This window comes from Bubalus bubalis, chromosome 4 (assembly GCF_019923935.1).
Source record: "Bubalus bubalis isolate 160015118507 breed Murrah chromosome 4, NDDB_SH_1, whole genome shotgun sequence".
In the NCBI taxonomy this organism is placed as follows: Eukaryota; Metazoa; Chordata; class Mammalia; order Artiodactyla; family Bovidae; genus Bubalus; species Bubalus bubalis.
Genome location: NC_059160.1, coordinates 134,259,098 through 134,279,881, shown reverse-complemented (window position 1 = coordinate 134,279,881; position 20,784 = coordinate 134,259,098). Strand labels below are relative to the sequence as shown.

Here is a 20,784-nt window from a genome sequence, read left to right as displayed (position 1 = left end):
AAGCTGAGTTATTTCAAATTCTAAAAGATGAGTCTGTCAAAGTGTTGCACTCAATACACAAGCAAATTTGGAAAACTCAGCAGTGGCCACAGGACTGGAAAAGGTCAGTTTTCATCCCAATCCTAAACAAGAGCAAAGCCAAAGAATGTTCAAACTATTGTACAACTTCACTTATTTCACATGCTAGCAAGATTATGCTCAAAATCCTTCAAGCTAGGTTTCAGGAGTACATGAACCGAGAACTTCCAGATGTATAAGCTCAATTTAGAAAAAGGCAGAGGAACCAGAGATCAAATTGCAAACACTGGATCATAGAAAAACCAAGAGAATTCCAAAAAACTTCTACATCTGCTTCATTGACTATACTAAAGACTTTGACTATATGGATCATAACAAACTCTGGAAAATTCTTAAAGAGATGGGAATACCAGACCATCTTACCTATCTCCTGAGAAGCCTGTATGTAAGTAGAGAAGCAACAGTTAGAACAGGATATGGAACAATGGCCTGGTTCAAACTTGGGAAAGAAGTATGACAAGGCTGCATATTGTCACCCTGCTTATTAAACTTCTATGCAGAGTATATCATGGGAAATGCCATGCTGGATGAAGCAAAAGTTGGAATCAAGGCTTCCGGTAGAAATATCAACCACCTCAGATATGCAGGTGATACCACTTTAATGGCAGCAAGTGAAAAACTAAAGAGCCTCTTGATGAAGGTGAAAGAGGAGAGTGAAAAAGCTGGTTTGAAACTCATCATTCTATACCTCATTAACAAATTGAAAGATAAAAACCCATATGATTATCATAATAGATGCAGAGAAAGCCTTTGACAAAATTCAACATCCATTTATGATTAAAACCTCTCCAGAAAGCACAAATAGAAGGAACACACATCAGCATAATAAAAGCAATATATGATAAGTCCACAGCAAACATTATCCTCAATGGTGAAACATTAAAAGCATTTTCCCTAAAGTCAGGAACAAGACAAGGGTGCCCACTCTCACCACTATTATTCAACATAGTTTTGGAAGTCCAAGCCACAGCAGTCAGAGAAGAAAAAGAAATAAAAGGAATCCAGATTGAAAAGAAGTAAAACTCTCACTGTTTGCAGATGACATAATCCTCTACTTAGAAAACCCTACAGACTCCACCAGAAAATTACTAGAGCTAGTCAAATGAATATAGTAAAGTTGCAGGATATAAAATTAACACACAGAAATCCCTTGAATTCCTATACACTAACAATAATAAAACAGAAAGAAATTAAGGAAACAATTCCATTCACCATTGCAATGAAAAGAATAAAATACTTAGGAATTAAATCTACCTAAAGAAACAAAAGACCTATATATAGATAACTATAAAACGCTGATGAAAGAAATCAAAGATGATACAAATAGATGGAGAAATATACCATGTTTCTGGATCAGAAGAATCAATATAGTGAAAATGAGTATACTACCCAAAGCAAGCTATAGAATCAATGCAATCCCTATCAAGCTACCAATGGTATTTTTCAGAGAGCTAGAACAAATAATTTCACAATTTGTATGGAAATACAAAAAACCTTGAATAGCCAAAGCAATCTTGAGAAAGAAAAATGGAACTTGGAGGAATCAACCTGCCTGACTTCAAGGCTCTACTACAAAGCCACAGTCAAGACAGTATGGTACTGGCCCAAAGACAGAAACATAGATCAATGGAACAAAATAGAAAGCCCAGAGATAAATCCATGCACCTATGGACACCTTATTTTTGACAAAGAAGGCAAGAATATACAATGGAGAAAAGACAATCTCTTTAACAAGTGGTGCTGGGAAAACTGGTCAATCAATTGTAAAAGAATGAAACAAGAACACTTTCTAACACCATATACAAAAATAAACTCAAAATGGATTAAAGATCTAAATGTACGACCAGAAACTATAAAACTCCTAGAGGAAAACATAGGCAAAACACTCTCTGACATAAATCACAGCAGGATACTCTATGAACCATCTCCCAGAGTAATGGAAATAAAAGCAAAAATAAACAAATGGGACCTAATTAAAATTAAAAGCTTTTGCACAATGAAGGAAACTATAAGAAGGTGAAAAGACAGCCTTAAGAATGGGAGAAAATAATAGCAAACAAAGCAACTGACAAAGAATTAATCTCAAAAATATACAAGCAGCTCCTGCAGCTCAATCCCAGAAAAATAAATGATCCAATCAAAAAATGGGCCAAAGAACTAAACAGGCATTTCTCCAAAGACGACATACAGATGGCTAACAAACACATGAAAAGACGCTCAACATCACTCATTATCAGAGAAAGGGAAATCAAAACCACAATGAGGTACCACCTCACACCAGTCAGAATGGCTGCTATCCAAAAGTCTACAAACAATAAATGCTGGAGAGAGTGCGGAGAAAAGGGAACCCTCTTACACTGTTGGTGGGAATGCAAACTAGTACAGCCACTATGGAGAACAGTGTGGAGATTCCTTAAAAAACTGGAAATAGAACTGCCATATGAACCAGCAATCCCACTGCTGGGCATACACACGGAGGAAACCAAAATTGAGAGAGACACGTGTAGCCCAATGTTCATCGCAGCACTGTTTATAATAGCCAGGACATGGAAGCAACCTAGATGTCCACTGGCAGACAAATGGATAAGAAAGCTGTGGGACATACACACAATAGAATATTACTCAGTCATTAAAAATAATGCATTTGAATCAGCTCTAATGAGGTGGATGAAACTGGAGCCTATTATACACAGTGAAGTAAGTCAGAAAGAAAAACACCAATACAGTATACTAACACATATATATGGAATTTAGAAAGATTGTAATGATGGCCCTATATGCAAGACAGCAAAAGAGATGTAAAGAAGTCTTTTCGACTCTGTGGGAGAAGGCAAGGGTGGGATGATTTGAGAGGGTAGTGTTGAAACATGTATATCATCATATGTGAACTGGATCACCAGTCCAGGTTCTATGCATGAGAGAGTGTGCTCAAGGTTGGTGCACTGGGATGACCCTGGGGGAGGGGATTGGGAGGGAAGTAGGAGGGGTGCTCTGGATGGGGAACACATGTGCACCTGTGGCTGATTCATGTTGATGTATGGCAAAAACCACTACAATATTGTAAAGTAATTAGCCTCCAATTAAAATAAATAATTTAAAAAATAAAAAAATAAAACATCATTCAAAAAACAAAGATCATAGCATCATCCAGTCTGATCACTTCATGGCAAATAGATGGGGAAAAAGTGGAAATAATGACAGATTTCACTTTCTTGGGCTCCAAAACCACTGGAGACAGTGACTGCAGCCACAAAATTAAAAGATGCTTGCTCCTTGGAAGAAAAGCTATAACAAACCTAGACAGCATATTTAAAAGCAGAGATAATATTTTGCTGACAAAAGTCTGTGTAGTCAAAGCTATGATTTTTCCAGTAGTCATGTACAGATGTGAGAGATGGATCATAAAGAAGGCTACATGTGTGCTGCTGCTTCAGTCGTGTCTGACTCTTCGTGACCTCATGGACTGTAGCCCTCTAGGATCCCCTGTCCATGGGGATTCTCCAGGCAAGAATACTGGAGTGGGTTGCTATGCCCTCCTCCTAGGGATCTTCCCAACCCAGGGATTGAACATGGGTCCCTTATGTCTCCTGCATTGGCAGGCAGGTTCTTTACCACTAGCACCACCTGGGAAGCCCCGAAGAATGCTGAGTGCCAAAGAATTAAGGCTTCCAAACTGTAGAATTAATGCTTTCAAATGCTAGAGAAGACTCCTCAAAGTCCTTTGAACAGCAAGGAGGTCAAATCAGTCAATCCTAAAGGAAATCAACCCTGAATATTCATTGGAAGGACTGGTGCTAAAGCTGAAGCTCCAATACTCTGGCCACTTGATGTGAAGAGCCGACTCATTGGAAAAGACCCTGATGCTGGGAAAGATTGAAGGCAAAAGGAGAAGGGAGTGGCAGAGGACTGGATGGTTAGATAGCATTGCTGACTCAATGGACATGAGTTTGAGCAAACTCCAGGATATAATGTAGGGCAGGGAAATCCCCGTGTGCTGCAGTCCATGGGGCTGCAAACAGTTGAACACAACCTAGCAACTGTACAAAATGTGATAACTAGCAAAAGAATCTACGTGAAGATGTTCCTGTACCTGATGCTGGGCCTGAAAGGAAGGAGGAATGTGAAGTGAGGAGGGCAAAAATGACCTGCAAGAATTGGCTGCAAACCCTGAGAATGAACGAGAACTTGTATCTGTCTCAATTTCAATGATGTGGGTGAACAGCAGAAGAAGCTGACACTCTTCATCATGGCTTTTCACACATACTTGGCCTAACATTAGGAGGAACCAAGGGAGAATCAGCAGCAGCTAGAGTACCTGAAGCTACTATCCCATGACACCACCCTGAGCCAGCAGTTTGGAGACAATGTGTGTGATCTGCAGGAGAACATGATCCTACACATGGACCTTATAAAGACATATGTGGCTGCTGCTTTACTTACGCCTTCCAAATCTCATGCAGATGTCTCCCCTATGCAGAATTGTTTAGGAAAGCCAATGCCCTAAGCCCCAGCTCAGGAAGCTTAACACAGTATAGACCTACCACTAGCCACATGTTGTGAATCAGGCCCAAACACACCACTTTTAACCATACTTAAATTATAAATAATGATAGTAGAAAAATGATCCTTCTGCCTAATCCTTCTAGCTGAGTCACTCTCTCTGTTTGATACCTTGTAATTTAAACACTGAAATGTAAGAAATCGTTTACTGTTAAATGTGTAGTAATGAGTTCTCTGAGGAATTAAAAACCATGATACATTAAAAAATCAATTGGCTATTGTATGATTTAATTCTAGATTTTCAGTTCTACTTTATTCATCTATATCTTTATCCTTTTCCATTACCACCCTACTTTGATTATTGTCGTAGCACTGTAGTGTGTTTTCAAATTGAGAAGTACGAGTTCTTTAATTTTGTCCTTTTTAAAGATTATTTTGGCTATTCTGGGTCCCCTGACTTACTACATGAATTTTAGGATCAGCTTCCCTGATAGCTCAGACATTAAAGAATCTGCCTGCAATGAAGGAGACCAGGGTTCAATTCCTGGGTTGGGAAGATCCCCTGGAGAAGGGGAGAACCTACTCCAGCATTTTTGCCTGGAGAATCCCCATGGACAGAGGAGCCTGGCAGGCTATAGTCCATGGGGTCTCAAAGAGTCAGACACGACTGCGTGACTAACACTTTCACTTTTGTTAGTTTTTGCAAAGAAGTCAGGTGAAACTTAGATATTGAGATGAGCCTATAAATCAATTTGAGTGATACTGTCAATCTTAATGACATTGTCTTCTCATTCATAAAGATGAAATATCTTGCCATTTATTTAGGTCTTCTTTAGTTTATTTCAACAGGACCAGTTCTTAAATGCCTTAAAAGCAAGAGTGTTTAATGAGGAAATAAATTTACATTATCAAAAAGATCACTGTAAATTCATCCCTTATTAAAAGTCTATTATTGATGCTAAACAAACATATACCAAGTTTAGAAAAAAATATAATCCCCATGTACATATCACCCAGCTTCAACAAATACTAACATTTTGCCAGTTTTGTTTCACCTGTTTACCATTTATTTATTCACCTTCTAATTTTTTTATAGTATTTTAAAATATAATTTCAGGCCTATAGGACTTCCCTGGTGGTCCAGTACATAGATAAGAATCCACCTGCCAATGCAGGGGATATGGGTTCAATCCCTGGTCCAGGAAGATTTCATGTGCATGAGGAACTAAGCCTATGCACCGTAACTATGGAGCCCATGCACAACTAGAGTAGCACCAGCTTGCTTCAATGAGAGAAAGCCCATGCACAGCAAAAAAGACCCAGCACAGCCAAAATAAATTTTAAAAATTCAGGCTTACAAAAAGTTACAAGAATAGTGCTAAGTCCTTCCATTACTTTCCTAAGATTCTCCAGTTATCTCCTCTTAAACCTTCCATTTTCCCCTTTCTCATTCCATGGGTTTCCCTGGACCTTTCCCTCTCTTTCTACTTGCTTCAGGAATGGACTTTGGATCAGTTCAGTTTAGTTGCTCAGTTGTGTCAGACTCTGTGCAACCCCATGAATCGCAGCACGCCAGGCCTCCCTTTCCATCACCAACTCCCAGAGTTCACACAAACCCATGTCCATCGAGTCAGTGATGCCATCCAACCATCTCATCCTCTGTTTCCCCCTTCTCCTCCTGCCCTCAATCTTTCCCAGCATCAGGGTCTTTTCAAATGAGTCAGCTCTTCACATCAGGTGGCTAAAGTATTGGAGTTTCAGCTACAAAATCAGTCCTTCCAATGAACACCCAGGACTGATCTCCTTTAGGATAGACTGGTTGGCTCTCCTTGCAGTCCAAGGGACTCTTAAGAGTTTTCTCCAACACCACAGTTCAACAGCATCAATTCTTCAGTGCTCAGCTTTCTTTATAGTCCAACTGTCACATCCATACATGACCACTGGAAAAACCTTAGCCTTGACTAGATGGACTTTGGGTAGGAGTTTGTAAAATAGTGGCAGTGATTTTTCTTAAAACTTATAGGTAATTTGAAGGCTATACATTCTCACTTTAAAGTTATCTACCTAAAGAATCTAAAGACCTATATATAGAAAACTATAAAACACTGGTGAAAGAAATCAAAGAGGACACTAACAGATGGAGAAATATACCATGTTCATGGATTGGAAGAATCAATATAGTGAAAATAAGTATACTACCCAAAGCAATCTATAGATTCAATGCAATCCCTATCAAGCTACCAACAGCATTCTTCACAGAGCTAGAACAAATAATTTCACAATTTGTATGGAAATACAAAAAACCTCGAATAGCCAAAGCGATCTTGAGAAAGAAGAATGGAACTGGAGGAATCAACCTACCTGACTTCAGGCTCTACTACAAAGCCACAGTTATCAAGACAGTATGGTACTGGCACAAAGACAGGAATATAGATCAATGGAACACAATAGAAAGCCCAGAGATAAATCCATGCACCTATGGACACCTTATCTTTGACAAAGGAGGCAAGAATATACAATGGATTAAAGACAATCTCTTTAACAAGTGGTGCTGGGAAATCTGGTCAACCACTTGTAAAAGAATGAAACTAGAACACTTTCTAACACCATACACAAAAATAAACTCAAAATGGATTAAAGATCTCAACGTAAGACCAGAAACTATAAAACTCCTAGAGGAGAACATAGGCAAAACACTCTCTCTGACATACATCACAGCAGGATCCTCTATGACCCACCTCCCAGAATATTGGAAATAAAAGCAAAAATAAACAAATGGGACCTAATTAACCTTAAAAGCTTCTGCACATCAAAGGAAACTATTAGCAAGGTGAAAAGACAGCCTTCAGAATGGGAGAAGATAATAGCAAATGAAGCAACTGACAAACAACTAATCTTGAGAATATACAAGCAACTCCTACAGCTCAACTCCAGAAAAATAAATGACCCAATCAAAAAATGGGCCAAAGAACTAAACAGACATTTCTCCAAAGAAGACATCCAGATGGCTAACAAACACATGAAAAGATGCTCAACATCACTCATTATCAGAGAAATGCAAATCAAAACCACTATGAGGTACCATTTGACACCAGTCAGAATGGCTGCGATCCAAAAGTGTACAAGTAATAAATGCTGGAGAGGGTGTGGAGAAAAGGGAACCCTCTTACACTGTTGGTGGGAATGCAAACTAGTACAGCCACTATGGAGAACAGTGTGGAGATTCCTTAAAAAACTGGAAATAGAACTGCCTTATGATCCAGCAATCCCACTGCTGGGCATACACACTGAGGAAACCAGAAGGGAAAGAGACACGTGTACCCCACTGTTCATCGCAGCACTGTTTATAATAGCCAGGACATGGAAGCAACCTAGATGTCCATCAGCAGATGAATGGATAAGCAAGCTGTGGTACATATACACAATGGAGTGTTACTCAGCCATTAAAAAGAATACATTTGAATCAGTTCTAATGAGGTGGATGAAACTGGAGCCTATTATACAGAGTGAAGTAAGCCAGAAAGAAAAACACCAATACAGTATACTAACGCATATATATGGAATTTAGAAAGATGGTAACAATAACCCTGTGTACGAGACAGCAAGAGAGATACTGATGTATAGAACAGTCTTATGGACTCTGTGAGAGAGGGAGAGGGTGGGAAGATTTGGGAGAATGGCATTGAAACATGTAAAATATCATGTATGAAACGAATTGCCAGTCCAGGTTCGATGCACGATACTGGATGCTTGGGGCTGGTGCACTGGGACGACCCAGAGGGATGGAATGGGGAGGGAGGAGGGAGGAGGGTTCAGGATGGGGAACACATGTATACCTGTGGCAGATTCATTTTGATATTTGTCAAAACTAATACAATTATGTAAAGTTTAAAAATAAAATAAAATTAAAAAAAAAATAAAGTTATCCTGAAGGTGTGGGATTTAGGTCATTGTATTTTATTGTTGCTGTTCAGTTCAGTCACTCAGTAGTGTCTTATTCTTTGCGACCCCATGGACTGTAGCACACCAGTCTTCCCTGTGCACCAACAAGTCCCAGAGCTTGCTAAAACTCATGTCCATAAAGTCAGTGAAGCCATCCAACCATCTTATCCTCTGCAGTCCCCTTTTCCTCCCACTTTCAATCTTTCCTAGCATCAGGGTCTTTTCTAAGGAGTCAGTTCTTCCCTTCAGGTGGCCAAAGTATTGGAACTTCAGCTACAGCATTAGTTCTTCCAAAGAAATCCCAGGGCTGATCTCCTTTAGGATGGACTGGTTGGATCTCCTTGCAGTCCAAGGGACTCTCAAGAGTCTTCTCCAACACCACAGTTCAAAAGCAACAATCCTTTAGCACTCATCCTTCTTTATGATCCAACTCTCACATTAACACATGACTACTGGAAAAACCATAGCTTTGACTTGATGGACCTTTGTCAGCAAAATAATCTCTCTGCTTTTTAATATGCTATCTAGGTTTGTCACACATAGCTTTTCTTCCAAGGAGCAAGCGTCTTTTAATTTCATGGCTGCAGTCATCATCTGCAGTGATTCTGGAGCCCAAGAATATAGTCTCTCACAGTTTACATTGTTTCCCCATCTATTTGCCATGAAGTGATGGGACCAGATGCCATGATCTTAATTTTTTTGAATGTTGAATTTTAAGCCATCTTTCTCACTCTTCTCTTTCACTTTCATCAAGAGGATCTTTGGTTTCTGCCATAAGGGTGGTGTCATCTCCATATCTGAGGTTATTGATATTTCTCCCGGCAATCTTGATTCCAGCTTGTGCTTCCCTCCAGCCCAGCATTTCACATCTTGTACTCTGCATGGAAGTTAAATAAGCAGGGTGACAATATACCGTCTTGACATACTCCTTCCCCAATTTGGAACCAGTCCATTGTTCCATGTCCAGTTCCCTTGCTTCTTGACCTGCATACAGATTTCTCAGGAGGCAGGTCAGGTGGTCTGATATTCCCATCTCTTTAATGCTCCACAGTTTGCTGTGAACCACACAGTCAAAGGCTGTAGTGTAGTCAATAAAGCAGAAGTAGACACTTTTCTGGAATTCTCTTGCTTTTTCTATGATCCAGTGGATGTTGGTTAATTCACTCTCTGGTTCCTCTGCCTTTTATAAATCCACCTTTACATCTGAAAGTTCTCGGTTCATGTACTGTTGAAACCTAGCTTGGAGAATTTTGAGCATTACTTTGCTGGAATGTGAGATGAGTGCAATGGTACAGTAGTTTGAGCATTCCTTGGCATTGCCTTTGGGATTGGAACAAAAATTGACCTTTTCATTTTTTCAGTTTTTGCTGACTATACAGAGTTTCTCCATCTTCGACTGGAAAGAATATAATCAATCTGATTTTGGTATTAACCATCTGGTGATGTCCATGTGTAGAGTCATCTCTTGTGTTGTTGGAAGAGGGTGTTTGTTATGACCAGTGTGTTCTCTTGGAAAAACTGTTAACCTTTGCCCTGCTTCATTTTGTACTCCAAGATCAAATTTTCCTATTACTCCAGGTATCTCTTGACTTCCTACTTTTGCATTCTAGTCCCCTATGATGAAAAGGACATCTTTTGGGCAGTTAGTTCTGGAAGGTCTTGTAGGTCTTCATAGAACCATTCAACATCAGCTTCTTTGGCATTAGTGGTTGGGGCATAGACTTGGATTACTGTGATACTGAATGGTTTGCCTTGGAAATGAACAGAGATTATTCTGTCGTCTTTGAGATTGCATCCAAGTACTACATTTCGGGCTCTTCAGTTGACTGTGAGGGTTACTCCATCTCTTCTAAGGGATTCTTGCCCACAGTAGTAGATATAATGGTCATCTGAATTAAATTCACCCATTCCAGTCCATTTGAGTTCACTGATTCCTAAAATGTCAAAGTTCAGTCTTTCTATCTCCTGTTTGACTACTTCCAATTTACCCTGATTCATGGATCTAACATTCCAGGTTCCTATGCAATATTGTTCTTTATGGCATTGGACTTTGCTTCCATCACCAGTCACATCCACAATTGGGCACTGTTTTTTCTTTGGCTCCATCTCGTCATCCTTTCTGGAGTTATTTCTCCACTTATCTCCAGTAGCATACTGAACACCTATCGACCTCAGAGTTCCTCTTTCAGTACCATATTTTTTTGCCTTTTCATAATAGGGCAAATGGGGTTCTCAAGACAAGAATACTGAAGTGGTTTGCAATTCCCTTCTTAATCTCTACATAATATCTGGGTTGGGGGATTCATATTCACCTATTTAGAAATTAGATTCATTCCCTTTTAATGTTTATTGTTTGTTAAGTTTAATCATTGTTGGAAAGAAATTTTTGTATTTTTAATTTTATTAAAACTTCCTGAAAGGAAGATTTTTAACGTGAAATCTCTACCTTGGATTTTTATGCTATATTTTTGGCAGGTGGTTGAACTAAGTGGCTGGCTTCTCACTTTGGCTTTGAGAAATCATTCTAGATTTGTAAAGCCTGTTGAAGATGCTTATTATTCTGCCGCTAACTTATGTGTCCCTTCATATTTATTGTTTTTGTGTTAGTTTTACATGTGTATCTGATTCACATTGCTGTACACTTAAAACTCACACAACACTGTAAATCAACTACACTTCAATAAAAAATTTAAAAGAAAGAAATCCCACACCGAAAAATCTAGTTTCTCAGCAACTCTGAAGTATCTGCCAGTGTTGCTAGCTATGATCACAATGCTGTGGAGGAAGCAGCATTTCCACACATGGTGACAGCAGTGAGAAAGCTGAGGAAATGGTATTCTACATAGAGGAGACAGAAAACCATTAGGAAAAGGGTACTCCCATTTCAGTTAATTCAGCACATGGTACAGGAAGAAAACACTGAGTTGGAATACTAAAAAGGACTAGAAATGTTGTCAACAAAGTTGAGGAATCATCTCTAAGAGAAAAAACTAATACGTGATTTAGATGGTGTTCAATAGATATGGCACAAAAGAAAATTTCACTAAAATGTGTCCTCAGATTCATAGTTGGGTTCAAATGTGCCCTTCAAATATACCAAGAAAGCTATTTTTTAAATACCCATGAGTATCCACTGTAATTCCATGTATTTAAGAAGGTATCTGAGATGTACACACACAAACTCTCTATCTAAAGGAACTTAAAAGACTCTAGACTAAAACCTTTTAACCCTACCAAAGGATAATAAACCCACTTTGCATCTACCTTTAGTATCATATATTGCACTCTATGCATATAAAATATAAAACCAGGGTTACTGCAGCATTATGAATTTATATATATCACTAAATACTGTCAGCATATTTCAGTAATTATCTACTTTATAATAAAAAAGACTTTCATGTTAGGATATTTTCCCTTCCCCCTCAAGAATTAGAAAAGTTACTCTAAACAAACATTACTCATTATAATCTTTATTCTTTTATTTTACAGTCATGTTCAGAATATAAATATTACAATCTTTTTGTTTCATTATATCTATGTATGCACATTCATCTGTTTGATTATATGATACACACATATATAATATTTTTTCTTTTTAATAGCTTTGTACAGAGATTTATTTATCTATCAATGTCCTTAGCTAAATTCTTTACACTCTGAGATGAATTTATATTTATCTTTTTGAAAGATATATCGAAGAGAAAGTTACTTGGTTATCAATATTACCTTATGAAGTAAATCACCCGATTTTAGTGCAGTTTTATCCTGAATAAAGATTTAAAATGTAACCACCTAACAAACAGATGTACTCTGACAAATACTGCAACAGAACATGTTTCTATTTTATTGAGGACCTCTGTTTTTAGCAAAAATTTTGCACCGTTGTCCCTTGGCCTCACAAGTTTTGTAAAAACAAGTAGTTTTTCCTCCTTATATTATATTTCCTAGACTGCTATCATAAAAGTCAATCTAAATTCTTAGTTACAGTAGATAAAAGGGCATAAATGACTCAGTTTGAATAAAGTAAGAGAAAGAGTGCTTTGGCTGAGCTATATAAAATCCCAGAAAGATGCTGCTGTTAAAATGCAACACTCAATATGTCAGCAAATTTTGAAAACTCAGTAGTGGCCACAGGACTGGAAAAGGTCAGTTTGCATTTCAATCCCAAAGAAGGGCAATGCCAAAGAATGTTCAAACTACTGTAAAGTTGCACTCACCTCTTCTGCTAGTGAGGACTCAAAATCTTTCAGGCTAGGCTTCAGCAGTATGTGAATGAAGAACTTTCAGATGTACAAGATGGGTTTAGAAAAGGCAGAAGAGCCATAGATCAAATTGCCAAGATCTGTGGGATCATAGAAAAAGTAAGGGAATTCCAGAAAAACATTTACTTCTGCTTTACTGACTGTACAGCCTTTGACTGTATGGATCACAACAAACTGTGGAAATTCTTAAGGGATGGGAATACCAGACCACCTTATCTGCCTCCTGAGAAACCTGTATGCAGGTCAAGAAGCAACAGTTAGAACCAGACAGGGAACAAAAGACTGGTTCAAAATTCGGGATGGAGTATGACAAGGCTGTATATTGTCACCTTGCTTATTTAACTTCTGTGCAGAGTACATCATGTGAAATGCCAGGCTGGATGAATCACGAATTGGAATCAATACTGCTGGCAGAAAATACCAACAGCCTCACATATGCAGATGATACCACTCTAATGGCAGAAAGTGAAGAGGAAAGAGGCAGAAAGCCTCTTGATGAGCCTCCTAATGGGGCTGAAAGAAGAGAGTGAAAAAGTTGGCTTAAAACTCAACATTCAAAACATTAAAATCATGGAATCCAATTCCATCCCTTCATGGCAAATAGATGGGTAAACAGTGACAGATTTTATTTTCTTGGGCTCCAAAATCACTGTGGACAGTGACTGTAGCCATGAAATTAAAAGACGCTTACTCCTTGAAAGGAAAGTTATGACCCACCTAGACAGCATATTAAAAAGCAGAGAGATTATTTTGCTGACAAAGGTCCATCTAGTCAAGGCTATGGTTTTTCCAGTAGTCATGTATGGATATGAGAGTTGGACCATAAAGAAGGCTGAGTGCTAAAGGATTCTTGCTTCTGAACTGTGGTGGTGGAGAAGACTCTTGAGAGTCCCTTGGACTGTAAGGATATCAAAGCAGTCCATCCTAAAGGAAATCAACCCTAAAATTCACTCCAGTACTTTGGATACCTGATGGAAAAGACCCTGATGCTGGGAAAGATTGAAAGCATGATGAGAAGTGGGTGGCAGAGGATGAGATGGTTAGAAAGCATCACTAACTCAATGGACATAAATTTGAGCAAACTCTGGGAGATAGTAGAGGAGAGGGGAGCGGGACATGCTGCAGTCTATGGGGTCGCAAAGGGTTGAATATGACTTAGTGACTTGAAAAACAAGAAAGGTACTTTAAAAAATTAGCTTTGGGTTGTCCTTACAAGAAAAAAATTGCAGGTGTTAGATTCACTTCCCTTCAGTTCAGTTCAGTCACTCAGTCATGTCCGACTCTGTGACCCCGTGGATTGCAGCACTCGAGGCCTCCCTGTTCATCACCAACTCCTGGAGTTTACCCAAACTCATGACCATTGAGTCGGTGATGCCATCCAACCATCTCATCCTCTGTTGTCCCCTTCTCCTCCTGCCCTCAATCTTTCCCAGCATAAGGGTCTTTTCAAAAGAGTCAGTTCTTTCCATCAGGTGGCCAAAGTATTGGAGTTTCAGCTTCAGCATCAGTCCCTCCAATGAATATTCAGGACTGATTTCCTTCAGGATGGACTGGTTGGATCTCCTTGCAGTCCAAGGGACTCTCAAGAGTCTTCTCCAACACGACAGTTCAAAAGCATCAATTCTTCACTGCTCAGCTTTCTTTATAGTCCAATTCTCACATCCATACATGACTACATGAAAAACCATAGCTTTGACTAGATGGACCTTTGTTGGTAATGTAATGTTTCTGCTTTTTAATATGCTGTCTAGATGGTCATCACTTTCCTTCCAAGGAGCACGCATCTTTTACTTCATGGCTGCAATCATCATCTACAGTGATTTTGGAGCTCCCCAAAATAGTTTTCCACCGTTTCCCTGTCTATTTGCCATGAAGTGATGGGACCAGATGCCATGATCTTAGTTTTATGAATATTGAGTTTTAAGCTAACTTTTTCACTCACTTTCACTTTCATCAAGAGGCTCTTTAGTTCTTCTTCGCTTTTTGCCATAAGGGTGGTGTCATCTGCATATATGAGGTTATTGACATTTCGCTGGCAATCTTGATTCCAGCTTGTGCTTAATCCAGTCCAGTGTTTTTCATGATGTACTCGGCATGGAAGTTAAATAAGCAGGGTGACAATATAAATAAGCCTTGACATACTCCTTCCCCTTGGAGCCAGTCTGTTGTTCCATGTCCAGTTCTAACTGTTGCTTCCTGACCTGCATACAGATTTCTCAAGAGGCAGGTCAGGTGGTCTGGTATTGGTATCTCTTTCAGAATTTTCCAGTTTGTTGTGATCCACACAGTAAAAGCCTTTAGTGTAGTCAATAAAGGAGAAGTAGATGTTTTTCTGGAACTCTCTTGCTTTTTCAATGATCTGATGGATGTTGGCAATTTGATCTCTGGTTCCTCTGCCTTTTCTAAAACCAGCTTGAATATCTGGAAGTTCACAGTTCACATACTGTTGAAACCTGGCTTGGAGAATTTTGTGCATTTGTGCGGTAGTTTGACCATTCTTTGCGTTGTCATTCTTTGGGATGAGAATGAAAACTGTCCTTTTCCAGTCCTGTGGCCACTGCTTCAGTTCAGTTCAGTCGCTCAGTCATGTCTGACTCTTTGCGACCCCATGAACTGCAGCACGCCAGGCCTCCCTGTCCATCACCAACTCCTTGAATTCACTCAAACTCACGTCCATCAACTCGGTGATGCCACCCAGCCATCTCATCCTCTGTCGTCCCCTTCTCCTCCTGCCCCCAATGCCTCCCAGCATCAGAATATTTTCCAATGAGTCAACTCTTTGCATGAGGTGGCCAAAGTACTGGAATTTCAGCTTTAGCATCATTCCTTCCAAAGAACACCCAGGACTGATCTCCTTTAGAATGGACTGGTTGGATCTCCTTGCAGTCCAAGGGACTCTCAAGAGTCTTCTCCAACACCACAGTTCAAAAGCATCAATTCTTTGGCACTCAGTTTTCTTCACAGTCCAACTCTCACATCCATACATGACTACTGGAAAAACCATAGCCTTGACTAGACAGACCTTTGTTGGCAAAGTAATGTCTCTGCTTTTGAATATGCTATCTAGGTTGGTCATAACTTTCCTTCCAAGGAGTAAGCATCTTTTAATTTCATGACTGCAGTCACCATCTGCAGTGATTTTGGAGCCCAAAAAAATAAAGTCTGACACTGTTTCCACTGTTTCCCCATCTATTTCCCATGAAGTGATGGGACCAGATGCCATGATCTTCGTTTTCTGAATGTTGAGCTTTAAGCCAACTTTTTCACTCTCCTCTTTCACTTTCATCAAGAGGCTTTTTAGTTCCTCTTTACTTTCTGCCATAAGGGTGGTGTCATCTACATATCTGAGATTATTGATATTTCTCCTGGCAATCTTGATTCCAGCTTGTGTTTTTTCCAGTTCAGCGTTTCTCATGATGTACTCTGCATATAAGTTAAATAAGCAGGGTGGCAATATACAGCCTTGACTGGTTCCTATTTGGAACTAGTCTGTTGTGGCCATTGCTTAGTTTTCCAAATTTCCTGGCACATTGAGTGCAGCACTTTCACAGCATCATCTTTTAGGATTTGAAATAGGTCAACTGGAATTCCATCACCTCCACTAGCTTTGTTTGTCGTGATGCTTCTTAAGGCCCATTTGACTTCACATTCCAGGATGTCTGGCTCTAGGTGAGGGATCATACCATCATGATTATCCGTGTCATGAAGATCTTTTTTTTTTTTTTTAATAGTTCTTTTGTGTATTCTTGCCACCTCTTCTTAATATATTTTGCTTCTGTTAGTTCCATACCTTTTCTGTCCTTTCTTGTGCCCATCTTTGCATGAAATGTTCCCTTGGTATCTCTAATTTTCTTGAAGAGATCTCTAGTCTTTCCCATTCTATTGTTTTCCTCTATTTCTTTGCACTGATCACTGAGGAAGGCTTTCTTATCTCTCCTTGCTATTCTTTGGAACTCTGCATTTAGATGCTTATATCTTTCCTTTTCTCCTTTGCCTTTCACTTCTCTTCTTTGCACAGCTATTTGTAAGGTCTCCTCAGACAGCCATTTTGCATTTTTTGCATTTCTTTTTCTTGAGGATGGTCTTAATCACTGCCTCCTGTACAATGTCATGTACCTCTGCCCACAGTTCTTCAGAGATTCTATCAGATCTAATCCCTTGTATTTATCTCACCTCCACTGTATAATCATAAGGGATTTGGTTTAGGTCATACCTGAATGTTCTAGTGGTTTTCCCCACTTTCTTCAATTTAAGTCTGAATTTGGCAATAAGGAGTTCATGATCTGAGCCACATTCAGCTCCTGGTCTTGATTTTGCTGACTGTATAGAGCTTCTCCTGCTTTGGCTGCAAAGAATATAATCAATCTGATTTCGATATTGACCATCTGGTGTGTCCATATGTAGAGTGTTCTCTTGTGTTGTTGAAAGAGGGTGTTTGCTGTGACCAGTGTGTTCTCTTGGCAAAACTCTATTAGCCTTTGCCCTATTCATTCTGTACTCAAAGGTAAAATTTGCCTGTTACTCCAGGTGTTTCTTGATTTCCTACTTTTGCATTCCAGTCCCCTATAATGAAAAGGACATATTTTTGGGGTGTTAGTTCTAAAAGGTCTTATAGGTCTTCACAGAGCCTTTCAACTTCAGCTTCTTCAGCACTACTGGTTGGAGCATAGATTTCAAGTACCGTGATACTGAATGGTTTGCCTTGGCAACAAACAGAGATCATTCTGTCATTTTTGTGATTGCATCCAAGTACTGCATTTCAGACTGTTCTGTTGACTATGAAAGCTATTCCATTTCTTGCTCACAGTAGTAGATATAATGGTCATCTGAATTAAATTCACCCATTCCAGTCTATTTTAGTTTGCTGATTCCTAAAATGTCAATGTTCACTCTCGACATCTCGTTTGACCACTTCCAATTTGCCTTGATTCATAGACCTTACATTCCAGGTTCCTTTGCTATATTGCTCTTTAGAGCATAGAACTCTGCTTCTAACACCAGTCACATCCACAACTGGGTGTTCTTTTGCTTTGGCTCTGTCTCTTTATTCTTTCTGGCGTTACTTCTCCACTGATCTCCAGTAGCATATTGGGCACCTACTGACCTGGGGAGTTCATCTTTCAGTGTTCTATCCTGTAGCCTTTTCATACAGTTCATGGGTTTCTCAAGGCAAGAATACTGAAGTGGTTCGCCATTCCCTTCTCCAGTGGACCACATTTTGTCAGAACTCTTCACCAGGAACAGTCTGTCTTAGTTAGCCCTACATGGCATGGCTCATAGTTTCATTGAGTTAGACAAGGCTGTGGGGCCACCATAGTTTGCTGCTGCTGCTACTAAGTTGCTTCAGTCGTGCCCAACTCTGTGTGATCCCATAGACTGCAGTCCACCAGGCTCCCCCGTCCCTGAGATTCTCTAGGCAAGAACACTGGAGTGGGTTGCCATTTCCTTCTCCAATGCATGAAGGTGAAAGTGATTTGGCCCCAGGTAAATAACAGGGAGGGAACAGCTCTACCTGTCAACAGAAACTTGGATTAAAGATTTATTGAGCATGGCCCCGCCCATCATAACAAGAACCAGTTTCCCCCTCAATTAGTCTCTTCCATCAGGAAGCTTCCATAAGAGTTTTAGCCTTCTCCATCAGAGGGCAGACAGACTGAAAACTCCAATCACTTTCCTTAAAAATGACTATCAGGAGCAATTTCCTCATTATCATACCTTTTTTTTTCTTTCTTAAAATTTTAGTGATTAAAAAAAAAATCAGCTACCATAGTACAAAAAGGACAATTGACTTCATAATTAAAAGTGTATGTGTATGTAAATGTTTAAATAAATATATATGTCAATAACTTTCATTATAAAATCAGAAATATAGTCTGCTGGGCTAAAAACATTTTTCATAAAATAACTTTAAAATGTTGCAATATTTTTAAAGTCATGAAAGAAAAATTAATTAAAACAGTAATAAAACTGAAAATAGTAACCACAGCAAAACCTGAAATTTTCTCTGCTTTATTCGCAATGAACTCCCAAAATAAAAGTATTCTTAATCATAACACTGAATATTGTTGGCACTTCTAGGACAAACACAAAAAAGAAAATAAAAATCACTTTCAATCACTATATTATTAACATACTATATAGCACAGGGGTCCCCAACTTCTGGGATTTGATGCCTGATGATCTGAGATGGTGTTAGTTGCTCATTGGTGTCCAACTCTGCGACCCCATGGACTGTAACCCACCAGGCTCCTCTGTCCATGGAGTTCTCCAGGCAAGAATACTGGAATTGACTGAAATTGCTTGCTATGCCCTTCTCCAGGGGATCTTCTCAACCCAGGAATTGAACCTGGCTCTCCTTTGTAGGGTGGTTTTTTACCAACTGAGCGATGTAAGAATAATGGAAATAAAGTTCACAATAAATATATTGCGTTTGAGGCATCCAGAAACCTTCCCCATAGGAAAACTGTCTTCCATGAAACCGTTCCCCAGTGCCAAAAAGATTGAGGACCACTGTTATAGCATATTGCTTTATAACTTGGTTTTCTCTTACTAGATTATGACTGATTTCCTATGACTGCTGCTGCTGCTAAGTCACGTCAGTCATGTCTGACTCTGTGTGACCCCATAGACGGCAGCCCACCAGGCTCCCCCGTCCCTGGAATTCTCCAGGCAAGAACACTGGAGTGGGTTGCCATTTCCTTCTCCAGTGAATGAAAGTGAAAAGTGAAGTCACTCAGTCGCTCAGTCGCGTCCAACTCTTCACGACCCCATGGACTATAGCCTACCAGGCTGTTCTGTCCATGGGATTTCCCAGGCAAGAGTACTGGAGTGGGTTGCCATTGCCTTCTCCATTTCCTATGACTACATATATTCTAGTCTTGGTGTATTCTATTCTATCAATCAGCCATCCTAATATTGGACATGTACATTGACGTTTTCAGTGTTTTCCTGTAATAACACTCAGTTAATAATCTATGTAATTTTTTTGGCATATCTATGATTATTTATCTTTGGATAAACCCCAAGAACTAAAAATATTGAATCACATTTGTTTTCATCAATTTATATTCCCAACTATAGTTTTGGAGTGTCTTTTTTTGGCAGTTTTATCAGTTCAGTATATTACTACCTAAAATGTCCATGTGTTTGGATGGGCAAAAGTTGAAATCTTTATCCTAAAAAGGCAAAAACCTAAATGTAAAACATAAAAACCATAGAAGTGCCCGTTGTTTCAGCTTATTTATCCTTTTTGCTTTCTAGATCTTAATGCCACATTGTGTGTATATATGTGTGTCTGTGTGTATGTATGTGTTATAATGTGCATACCATCACTGGGCGCCAACAACCTTTTTAATAAAAAAAAGATCATTTTCATCTGAATAAGTGTAATACATTAATTATACTTTGAAATAATTTATATCCTACTTTATATCCTTCAATTTTCCTGTGCATGAATCTTTGTTCATTCGTGCATTTTTCATTGTAAATCTTTTTGGGTAAATTTGTTATAGATCGATCTGTTTCTGACCTTCATATATATACTAGCTTCTATTTTCATTTCTGGCTTGTCTTTTACATTCTCAGCAAAAAATTCTAAGTGTTTCCTCAATATCTCTGATTTATTTTCTTCAGTATGTATTTCATTCTTTGCTGCAATGGAATTTTAGAATTGATATAGCATTATTCATTTTTTTATATTCTTTTTCTGTTCACAATTAAGTCTCCTTATAAATCAGTTTATCTTTCATTTTTTGTCTTGTATAAGTTTCATTAAATCCAATCTTGAATTTTACCAAGAATTCAAAGCAGAATCTATAAAATTTACATAGTTTTCCAATAGAAAAAAATGCACGCTAGGCTTTAGCTTTATGCGAACTAAGAACTTCCAGATGTCCAAGGTGGGTTTAGAAAAGGAAGAGGAACTAGAGATCAAATTGCCAACATTTGCTGGATTATAGAGAATGCAAAGGAATTTCAGGAGAACATCTATTTCTGTTTC

The 20,784-nt window shown here is 38.9% G+C and overlaps 1 protein-coding gene across 4 annotated transcripts in view; it reads right to left on the bottom strand.

Moving 5' to 3' along the window:
• PHYHIPL (phytanoyl-CoA 2-hydroxylase interacting protein like) overlaps positions 1–20,784 on the bottom strand; it is a 114,451-nt gene that overhangs the window by 24,007 nt on the left and 69,660 nt on the right. Inside the window, exon 1 of one of the 4 annotated variants that reach the window (XM_025285102.3) lies at positions 12,741–12,758. The exons of the other annotated variants lie outside the window; for them this stretch is intronic. The gene's annotated coding sequence lies outside the window, so the exon portion shown is untranslated. Of the gene's footprint in view, positions 1–12,740; positions 12,759–20,784 lie in introns of those variants that run through there. 4 annotated transcript variants of the gene reach the window in all.